General features: G+C 37.1%; 1 non-coding gene across 1 annotated transcript; it reads right to left on the bottom strand.

The window, feature by feature from the left end:
* Positions 1-10,026: 10,026 nt before the first annotated feature.
* LOC112718698 (small nucleolar RNA R71) lies at positions 10,027-10,134 on the bottom strand. The gene has a single exon (XR_003161026.1). It is a non-coding gene; the product is annotated as a small nucleolar RNA R71 (small nucleolar RNA).
* Between the last annotated feature and the right edge of the window lie 355 nt (positions 10,135-10,489).

Below are 10,489 nucleotides of genomic sequence, written 5' to 3'. Positions count from 1 at the left end.
TTTTTGCTTTTTTCATTGATTTTGTGACTTCTCATGATCATCAACCTACAAAAGACATAAAATAACAAAAGATAATAGATAAAATATAACATTGGGTTGCCTCCCAACAAGCGCTTCTTTAATGTCATTAGCTTGACAGAGGACTCTCATAGAGCCTCACAGGTGCTCAGAGCAATGTTGGAACCTCCCAACACCAAACTTAGAGTTTGAATGTGGGGGGTTCAACACCAAACTTAGAAGTTGGTTGTGGCCTCCCAACACCAAACTTAGAGTTTGACTGTGGGGGCTCTGTTTGGCTCTGTTTTGAGAGAAGCTTTTCATGCTTGCTCTCCATGGTGACAGAGGGATATCCTTGAGCCTTAAACACCAAGGATTCTTCATTCACTTGAATGATCAATTCTCCTCTATCAACATCAGTCACAGCCTTTGCTGTGGCTAGGAAGGGTCTGCCAAGGATGATGGATTCATCCATGCACTTCCCAGTCTCTAGGACTATGAAATCAGCAGGGATGTAATGGTCTTCAACTTCTACCAGAACATCCTCTACAAGTCCATAAGCTTGTTTTCTTGAGTTGTCTGCCATCTCTAGGGAGATTTTTTCAGCTTGCACCTCAAAGATCCCTAGCTTCTCTATTACAGAGAGAGGCATGAGGTTTACACTTGATCCTAGGTCACACAAGGCCTTCTTGAAGGTCATGGTGCCAATGGTACAAGGTATTGAAAACTTCCCAGGATCCTGTCTCTTTTGAGGTAGTTTCTGCCTAGACAAGTCATCTAATTCTTTGGTGAGCAAAGGGGGTTCATCTTCCCAAGTCTCATTTCCAAATAACTTGTCATTTAGCTTCATGATTGCTCCAAGGTATTTAGCAACTTGCTCCTCAGTGACATACTCATCCTCTTCAGAGGAAGAATACTCATCAGAGCTCATGAATGGCAGAAGTAATTCCAATGGAATCTCTATGGTCTCTTTTTGAGCCTCAGATTCCCATGGTTCCTCATTGGAGGCCAGTGGACGTCCATTGAGGTCTTCCTCAGTGGCGTTCACTGCCTCTTCCTCCTCTCCAAATTCGGCCATGTTGATGGCTTTGCATTCTCCTTTTGGATTTTCTTCTGTATTGCTTGGAAGAGTACTAGGAGGGAGTTCAGTAATTTTCTTGCTCAGCTGACCCACTTGTCCCTCCAAATTTCTAATGGAGGACCTAGTTTCAGTCATGAAACTTTGAGTGGTTTTGATTAGATCAGAGACCATGGTTGCTAAGTCAGAGTTATTCTGCTTAGAACTCTCTGTCTGTTGCTGAGAAGATGATGGAAAAGGCTTGCTATTGCTAAACCTGTTTCTTCCACCATTATTATTGTTGAAACCTTGTTGAGGTCTCTGTTGATCCTTCCATGAAAAATTTGGATGATTTCTCCATGAAGGATTGTAGGTGTTTCCATAGGGTTCTCCCATGTAATTCACCTCTTCCATTGAAGGGTTCTCAGGATCATAAGCTTCTTCCTTAGATGAAGCTTCCTTAGTACTGCTTGGTGCATTTTACATCCCAGACAGACTTTGAGAAATAACTTGTTGGAACCCGTGATGCATTCTCAAGTTGTAGCTCAATACTATCCAGGTCAAGACTTATAAGGAACTCATGTAGAATCGAGATTCATAAGGATGAAGAACAAAAATACATCATAGAATAGAATCAATCACAGATTGAAGTAGAAAAGTAATTGCATTAATCCATAGGAATCACCAGAACTCCTAACCTTAACCTAGGAGGTTTAGTTGCTCATACTGTACAGAAAGTAACATGTGTTATGTTCTGAGAGGCTGAAGATCCTAAACATGGGTGATCTTCGCCTATATATACTAATCTAATAATTAAAAATTACAAAACTGAAATAAACTAAACAGAAAGGTGGGAAAATCCACTTTTGGGCCCACTTGGTGAGTGTTTCGGCTGAGCTTGGCTTCTAACTTGAAGAAGTGGGCATTGGATGCCCACTAGGGAGTGTCCATGCTGCTTCCTTGCTCCCTTGTGGCGTTAAACGCCAGGTTTGGGTGTTCAACGCCAGCCTTGGTCCTCTTGGGGCGTTGAACACCCACTAAGGGGTAGTTTGGGCGTTCAACGCCCATTTTGAGCTGTCTAATCCAAAGAAAAGTATAAATCATTATATATTTCTGGGAAGCCTTGTAAGTTATATTTCCAACGCCGTTGAGAACGTGTCATTTGGACCTCTGTAGCTCCAGAAATACTCGTTTGAATGCATGGAGGTCAGAATCTGACAGCATCTGCTATGCTTTCCTTGCCTCTGAATCAGACTTTGCCAAAACTTGCCAAATTCACCTAAAATTCACCTAAAATCATAGAAAAAATAGAAAATTTCAAAGTAGCATCCAAAAAGTGAATTTTACAATAAAACCTACTAAAACATGATAAAACTTAACAAAATCTACTGAAGACATTAAGAAATTGACATAAAAAAGCGTATAAAATATCTGCTCATCAATGTCCCACTCATTATTGCTTGTATCATCATAGGTCTTGAGATTTGTGGCCCAGAGAAAATATTTTTTCTTAATGATGCCCGTTATTTCGCTCTGCCTCACATGAGTTTTGAACTTGCCATCAATGCTCGTAGGCTGCACTTTTTTGGCGTGAGGGACTTTTATCCTCAGCAAAATTTAACGCTGTCGCAACTCTAGTATTTACAACCTGCTCCACCAGCTCTTCTAATTCTTCAACCAATATCGGGCTCTCTTGAGTTTTTCCCTTTTCAACTGCCGGTTGACCCTTTTGAGTCAGTGTATTTTCCTGACTTAATTCAGAAAAGCCAAGGCTGAACGGTGGCGCAGAAAAGTCATGCTATACAAATGATGTTGCCTTCGAAACCATCATTAATGCAGCAATGGCTTGAGGGGGTGGATGACTGCATGATGACATATAAAAAAGTATAAGAATAGAGAAAAAAATATTGAAAGAGAGTTATATTGTGTTGAACTTACACTTTAGAAGGAGCTGCTACCTCTGTTGGTGTATTTTTAGCAGGTTCATAGGGATGTGGAGTGCTGTAGGATTGCAAAAAGAAATTAAATTAAAAATATCAATTGCACCTCAATTCATAAGAATTACACCGAAATAAGAACTAAATACACCTCTATGTAAAAGACATGTAACCCATTAAACCATGCACAAATACGCCTAAAGACAAACCAAATTCATCAAAAGTATTATTCCTTGCACATTAATAGTTTCCTCATTAAATTCGTCGCTAGAAGACTTTGCAGCAGTTGGTTGATTTTATAGAGGGCTTGATGCTGTTGTCTTTGATAGAGGTGTACATATTTAAAGTGAAAGTATAATGAAGACAAAAATAAAAAGTTAATAAACTTTCTTAAAATAAAAGAATTGAAGATTGAAAGTAAGTTGGAAAACTTACATGTTGAGTGGTTCTGATTGTGAATGGGTCTCTTTTTGAAGAACAATTACTTTTTCTTCAACCGGTTCATTTAATGATTCTTCTTGTTTTTCGAACCTAAAATACACTGAAATCATCTCATCAATACACCTCAAGCATTGAATAGAAATACAACTTCTATTTTATGAGAACTTACATAGTTGCAGTTTTTCTTTTTTTTTGGCCGTTTTTTCTTGAATAAAATATTAAAGAATTTTTTTTCTAAAAAATATATATATACGAAATCAAAAGCAGAACATGGTAACACAAGAATTAAGAAAATGGCAATAGAAACATAAATTACATGTTATCACTTGGCTCATTTATACTGCTCTGATCTGTCTATATTTAAAACACAAGATCATTTTTACTTGCCAAGTTCACATCTAAAATTCTAAGGACAAAATAAACATTATTTAGTATAAACATTATTCAGTAAAATTAGAGTAATTAATCACACTAGGATTTAGAAAATTTTGTCAAATAAAGAATCTTACGTTAGGAAAGCATCACAGTGAGCTTTTGTGGAGTAGAGCCCAACTTCTGGTATATCTGTCCTTTTTTCCTGTATCCTGAGAAAGAAAACAATCATCAACCAACAAAAATACAGTAAAATTGTCAAAATACACTGAAAAATAACATACCTTTGTGCATGCTTGTCATTTGATTTCTTTTTTTTTTGCTTTTTTTAAATTCTTGTATTTGTTCAGTTCTGACAATACATGCAAAAGATTATGTTAACAAATAAAATTTTGATGAAAAAGAAAAGATAGCTATACAATGTATCTTTCTCGTCATCAAATTCAGTTTCTTTTTCAGAAGATGAATTCTCAATAATGTGTTTTTTTTATTGCATCCTAGAGAGCAAAGAATTATCAGGCAAACAAACACAACAAAATTGATAAAATACCCCCGAAAGCAATGCATATTTTTTTGTAGGACTATAAACTTTTTTCTTCAATTTTTTTATTATTTGCTCCAATTCTTCACTTCTGACAATAAATTGAAAATATTCTGTTAATACATAAAATTTTGATATGAACAGAAACATAGCATTCCATTGATAATTTTAGAATCTTATTCATCATTAGATTCAGTTTGGCTTTCCGAAGATGAATCCTGAACAATGTGCGTCCTCTTTTTGGATACCATCTTGGACAGCAAACAACCATGAGATAATAAACACAGTAAAAATGACAAAATACACCAAAAAATAATACTTACTTTTTTACTTTTCTTGTTGGTTGTTTTCTTGTTTTTGATGCCTCCTCTGAGTCTTGTTCAGAATCAGACCCAGAGTCAGTACCACTATCACTTTTTGAAGAAGTGTCCTTTTTTGTGTCTTCTTTTTCTCCTTCTTTTCTTCCTCTTTCATTCTCATCAATTTCTCTTTCAGCGGTGCCTTCTTGGTGATGCCCTAAAACAGGTAAAACATTAGTTTACATAATATATATATATATATATATATATATATATATATATATATATATATATATATATATATATATAACAAATACACCAAAATTAAAGAAAAAATTCTATTGAGTTACCATATGACCCTTCATTTCATCTTTATCCTCTCAAGTAGCAACTCCTTAATCCAGTGCTATAACCAAGGTGGTCAAGGGATTGTATCTGCTGACTTATTTTTATGTGTAGATTCATGAAAGTACACAATCATGAGAGGATAGAGGAAGCCATCAACAGATTTTTTCATTTTTAGTATGTGTTTACTTATGCCCTTGATGAGAAAGTTGAGGATATGGCCACCCTAATTTCACTCACTTATGGTGTCCACACGAAAAATTGGCAGCATGTGGATAGGAGAAACATTGTTTGTGGTTGTCGATAACAAGAACGACATTTGAATATAGAGGATGAGCGTCCTCTTGAATTTAAGCTGATCTTCATCATCGTCAACATCGATAAGCATCATGGAGTCTGTCAATTGGCAAATTTTTAACATGTCTTTTCGAGTATTTTAATGTTGATATGAATAATGAGACCTAAGAGAATAGATCTTCATATCTTAAAGGCACTGGTGCAGTCAAACAAACTAAAGGAAAATGGACTAAGGCTACAAGAAACATGGTTTCAAAAGAAGAAGAAGATGAAAGCATCCCTCCTTCATCTGCTGCTGGTACATCATCATCCAACAAGTACTTGGTACATGGCACTGTGAAAGATGTCTTACAAGCATTTGTGAATCTGACCAAGCATTTGATCAACTCGAGCCAGTAAGCTAGGATACTAGCCATTCAAAATGAGAATTCATTGAGGAAATCTTAAAGCTGAGTTGAAGTACTTTTAATGTATATTGAATCCTTGGAAGATAAACCAATGCTATCTCATCCAGAAGAAAAAAAATCTTGGAAACTGAGAATGAGGTAGCTGATGTTTAGCTCTTTATTTTTACTGCCAATGATGAAAATTGTTTCTAATATTTATGTTCTGATATTTTGATACTGTTTAGCTTAATCGATGATTGTAATAGTGATTTGTAGATCTTTAACTCTATATTGATACATTTCTTTGTGCCTAACATTTTTTTGTGTGCATGACATATTACACCTCCTTGATAACAAAGAGGGAGTGAAGTATGTAAAATGAATTGCATTTGAATTAGGCTATTTAATTCATGAATTGGTGCTTGATGAGCAGATAATTTGTATGCTTTTTGGCATTGTTTTTAGTATGTTTTTAGTAGTTTTAGTTAAGTTCTTAGTATATTTTTATTAGTTTTTAGTTAAAATTCACTTTTCTGGACTTTACTATGAGTTTGTGTGTTTTTCTGTGATTTCAGGTATTTTCTGGCTGAAATTGAGGGACCTGAGCAAAAATCTGATTCAGAGACTAAAAAGGACTGCAGATGCTGTTGGATTTTGACCTCCCTGCACTCGAAGTGGATTTTCTGGAGCTACAGAAGCCCAATTGGCGCGCTCTCAACGGCGTTGGAAAGTAGACATCCTGGGCTTTCCAGAAATATATGATAGTCCATACTTTGCCCAAGATTTGATGGCCCAAACCGGCGTCCAAAGTCACCCTCAGAAATCCCAGCGTTAAACGCTGGAACTGGCACCAAAATGGGAGTTAAACGCCCAAACTGGCACTAAAGCTGGCGTTTAACTCCAAGAAGAGTCTCTACACGAAAAATGCTTCATTGCTCAGCCCAAGCACACACCAAGTGGGCCCGGAAGTGGATTTTTATGTCATTTACTCATTTCTGTAAACCTTAGGCTACTAGTTTTCTATAAGTAGGACCTTTTACTATTGTATTTTCATCTTTGGACATCTAGTTCTTAGATCATGATCGAGTGGTAGCTATCTTCATTTTGATGCTATCTTAGATCATTGGGAGGCTGGCCATTCGGCCATGCCTAGACCTTGTTCTTATGTATTTTCAACGGTGGAGCTTCTACACACCATAGATTAAGGTGTGGAGCTCTGCTGTACCTCGAGTATTAATGCAATTACTATTGTTCTTCCATTCAATTCCGCTTGTTCTTGTTCTAAGATATCACTTGTTCTTCAACTTGATGAATGTGATGATCCGTGACACTCATCATCATTCTCACCTATGAACATGTGACTGACAACCACCTCTGTTCTACCTTCGATTGGGTGAATATCTCTTGGATTCTTTAATCGGAATCTTCGTGGTATAGGCTAGAACTGATGGCAGCATTCAAGAGAATCCGGAAGGTCTAACCTTGTCTGTGGTATTCTGAGTAGGATTCAATGACTGAATGACTGTGACGTGCTTCAAACTCCTAGCGGGCGGGGCGTTAGTGACAGACGCAAAAGAATCGATGGATTCTATTCCGGCCTGACCGAGAACCGACAGCTGAATTCCGCGTGCTGTGACAGAGCATATGCAATCGTTTTCACTGAGAGGATGGGAGGTAGCCATTGACAACGGTGAAACCCTACACAAGCTTGCCATGGAAAGGAGTAAGAAGGATTGGATGAAGACTGTAGGAAAGCAGAGAGACGGAAGGGAAGGCATCTTCATGCGCTTATCTGAAGTTCCTACCAATGAATTACATAAGTATCTCTATCTCTATCTTTATTGTTATTTTCGTTCATCACCATATCCATATGAGTTTGCCTGACTAAGATTTACAAGATGACCATAGCTTGCTTCATACTAACAATCTCCGTGGGATCGACCCTTACTCGCGTAAGGTTTATTACTTGGACGACCCAGTGCACTTGCTGGTTAGTTGTGCGAAGTTGTGTAATGCCATGGTATTGAACACCAAGTTCTTGGGGTTCATGACCGGGGATTATAAGAGTTGTGAAAAGTATTGTTCACAATTTCGCGCACCAAGTTTTTGGCGCCGTTGCCGGGGATTGTTCAAGTTTTGAGCAAGCCTTTGGTAACATCATTGCCAAGATCCGGCAACAAGCACCAAGTTTTTGGCGCCGTTGCCGGGGATTGTTCAGTTTGGACAACTGACGGTTCATCTTGTTGCTTAGATTAGGTATTTTTTTTTTTCGAAATTCTTGAAGATGAATTCTAGAGTTTCATGATGATTTGTTGAAGTCTGGCTGGCTGAGAAGCCATGTCTAATCTCATTGGACCGAGGTTTCAACTTATCATCACAAAAGCTTGTTGATTTTTATCAATCTTGCTTTTGGAGCAGTGATCTGCTAAGGCTTGTCTGGCCTTTGGCCATGTCTAGTGTTTTGGACCGAAGCTTTCTTTATGAGCTTGGCTGGCTGTGAAGCCATGTCTAATTCCTGGACCGGAGTCTTAGACTAACATTGCACTGATTCCTGGAATTCTCATTAAGAATTTTGATGTTTTTTCCACTTAATTTTCGAAAAACACAAAAAAATCAAAAAAATCATAAAATCCAAAAATTTCTTGTTTGAGTCTAGTGTTTCATTTTAAGTTTGGTGTCAATTGTATGCATTCATTCATGTGTCTTAGTGATCTTCAAGTAATTCTTGATGATTTCTTACTCTGATCTTTGAATTCTCTTGACTTGAGTGTTTTGTGTGTCTCATATGCATTCTCATTAGTGTCAGTAGTATACAAACTGCTAAGTTTGGTGTCTTGCATGCATTGTTATTTGATTCTTGTTGCATTTTGACTTTTCCTTATTATTAAAAATCCAAAAATATTTTTAATTTGTGTCTTCTCAAGTCAATTATACAGAGAATTGAAGATTCAGAACATACAGCAGAGGAATTGCACAGAAAAAGCTGGGCGTTCAAAACGCCCAGTGAAGAAGGACAGACTGGCGTTTAAACGCCAGCCAGGGTACCTGGTTGGGCGTTTAACGCCCAAAAGGGTATAGTTTTGGGCGTTAAACGCCAGAATGTGCACCATTCTGGGCGTTTAACGCCAGGATGGCACAAGGGGGAAGATTCTGTTTTTCAATGCAATTTTTTTCAGTTTTCAAAGTTTTTCAAAATCAAATCTTTTTCAAATCATATCTTTTCAATCAAATCTCTTTCAAATTTAATTTCTTTCTTTTTTCAAAGATACTTGCTACCAATTAATGATTTGATTCAACAATTTAAGTATGTTGCCTTTTCTGTTGAGAAAGGTTTAATGTTTGAATCACATCTTTTCTTGTTAGCCAAGTTTTTAATTTTCAAAATCAAATCTTTTTTTAAAATGTTTTTCAAATCATATCTTCTCAATCACATATTTTTAAAACCAATCATATTTTCTTAACCACATCTTTTTCAAAATAATTTTCAATCAAACCTTTTTTGATTTCTAATTTCAAAATCTTTTTCAAAAATCACTTTATTTCTTTCCCACTTTCATTTTTCGAAAATTAAAGTAATGTTTTTCAAAAATATTTTCAAAATTTTTACTTAATTTTCGAAAATCACTTCCCTTCTTTTCACATCCTTCTATTTATGGACTAACACTATTCCTTAATGCAAAATTCGAACTCCATCCCCTTTGATAAGTTCGAATTTTCTACTTCTGTCTTCTACTCTTCTTTTCCTCTGACACTTCAAGGAATCTCTATACTGTGACATAGAGGATTCCACATTTCTTGTTCTCTTCTCTCTCATATGAGCAGGAGCAAAGACAAAAGCATTCTTGTTGAGGCTGATCCTGAACCTGAAAGAACCTTGAAGAGAAAGCTAAGAGAAGCCAAAGCACAACTCTCTTTAGAGGACCTGACCGAATTCTTCAAAGAAGAAGAACACATGGCAGCCGAAAACAACAATGCCAACAATGCAAGGAAGGTGCTGGGTGACTTTACTGCACCTACTCCCGATTTCTATAGGAGAAGCATCTCTATCCCTGCCATTGGAGCAAACAACTTTGAGCTTAAGCCTCAATTAGTTTCTCTAATGCAACAGAATTGCAAGTTTCATGGACTTCCACTAGAAGATCCTCATCAGTTTTTAGCTGAGTTCTTGCAAATCTGTGACACTGTCAAGACTAATGGGGTTGACCCTGAGGTCTACAGACTTATGCTATTCCCTTTTGCTGTAAGAGACAGAGCTAGAACATGGTTGGATTCTCAACCTAAAGAAAGCCTGGACTCTTGGGAAAAGCTAGTCAATGCCTTCTTGGCAAAGTTCTTTCCACCTCAAAAATTGAGTAAGCTTAGAGTGGAAGTCCAAACCTTCAGACAGAAGGAAGGAGAATCCCTCTATGAAGCATGGGAAAGATACAAACAATTAATCAGAAAGTGTCCTTCTGATATGCTTTCTGAATGGAGCATCATAGGTATTTTTTATGATGGTCTCTCTGAACTATCCAAGATGTCTTTGGATAGCTCTGCAGGAGGATCTCTTCATCTGAAGAAGACGCCTACTGAAGCTCAAGAACTGATTGAAATGGTTGCAAATAACCAATTCATGTACACTTCTGAAAGAAATCCTGTGAACAATGGGACTAGTCAGAAGAAAGTGGTTCTTGAGATTGACACTCTGAATGCCATATTGGCTCAGAACAAAATATTGACTCAACAAGTCAATATGATTTCTCAAAGTCTGTCTGGAATGCAAAATGCACCAAGCAGTACTAAGGAGGCTTCATCTGAGGAAGAAGCTTATGATCCTG

Source organism: Arachis hypogaea, chromosome 10 (genome assembly GCF_003086295.3).
Source record: "Arachis hypogaea cultivar Tifrunner chromosome 10, arahy.Tifrunner.gnm2.J5K5, whole genome shotgun sequence".
Classification (NCBI taxonomy): domain Eukaryota; kingdom Viridiplantae; phylum Streptophyta; class Magnoliopsida; order Fabales; family Fabaceae; genus Arachis; species Arachis hypogaea.
Note: the sequence above shows the minus strand (reverse complement) of the source record. Positions and strands in the feature narration are given on the sequence as shown.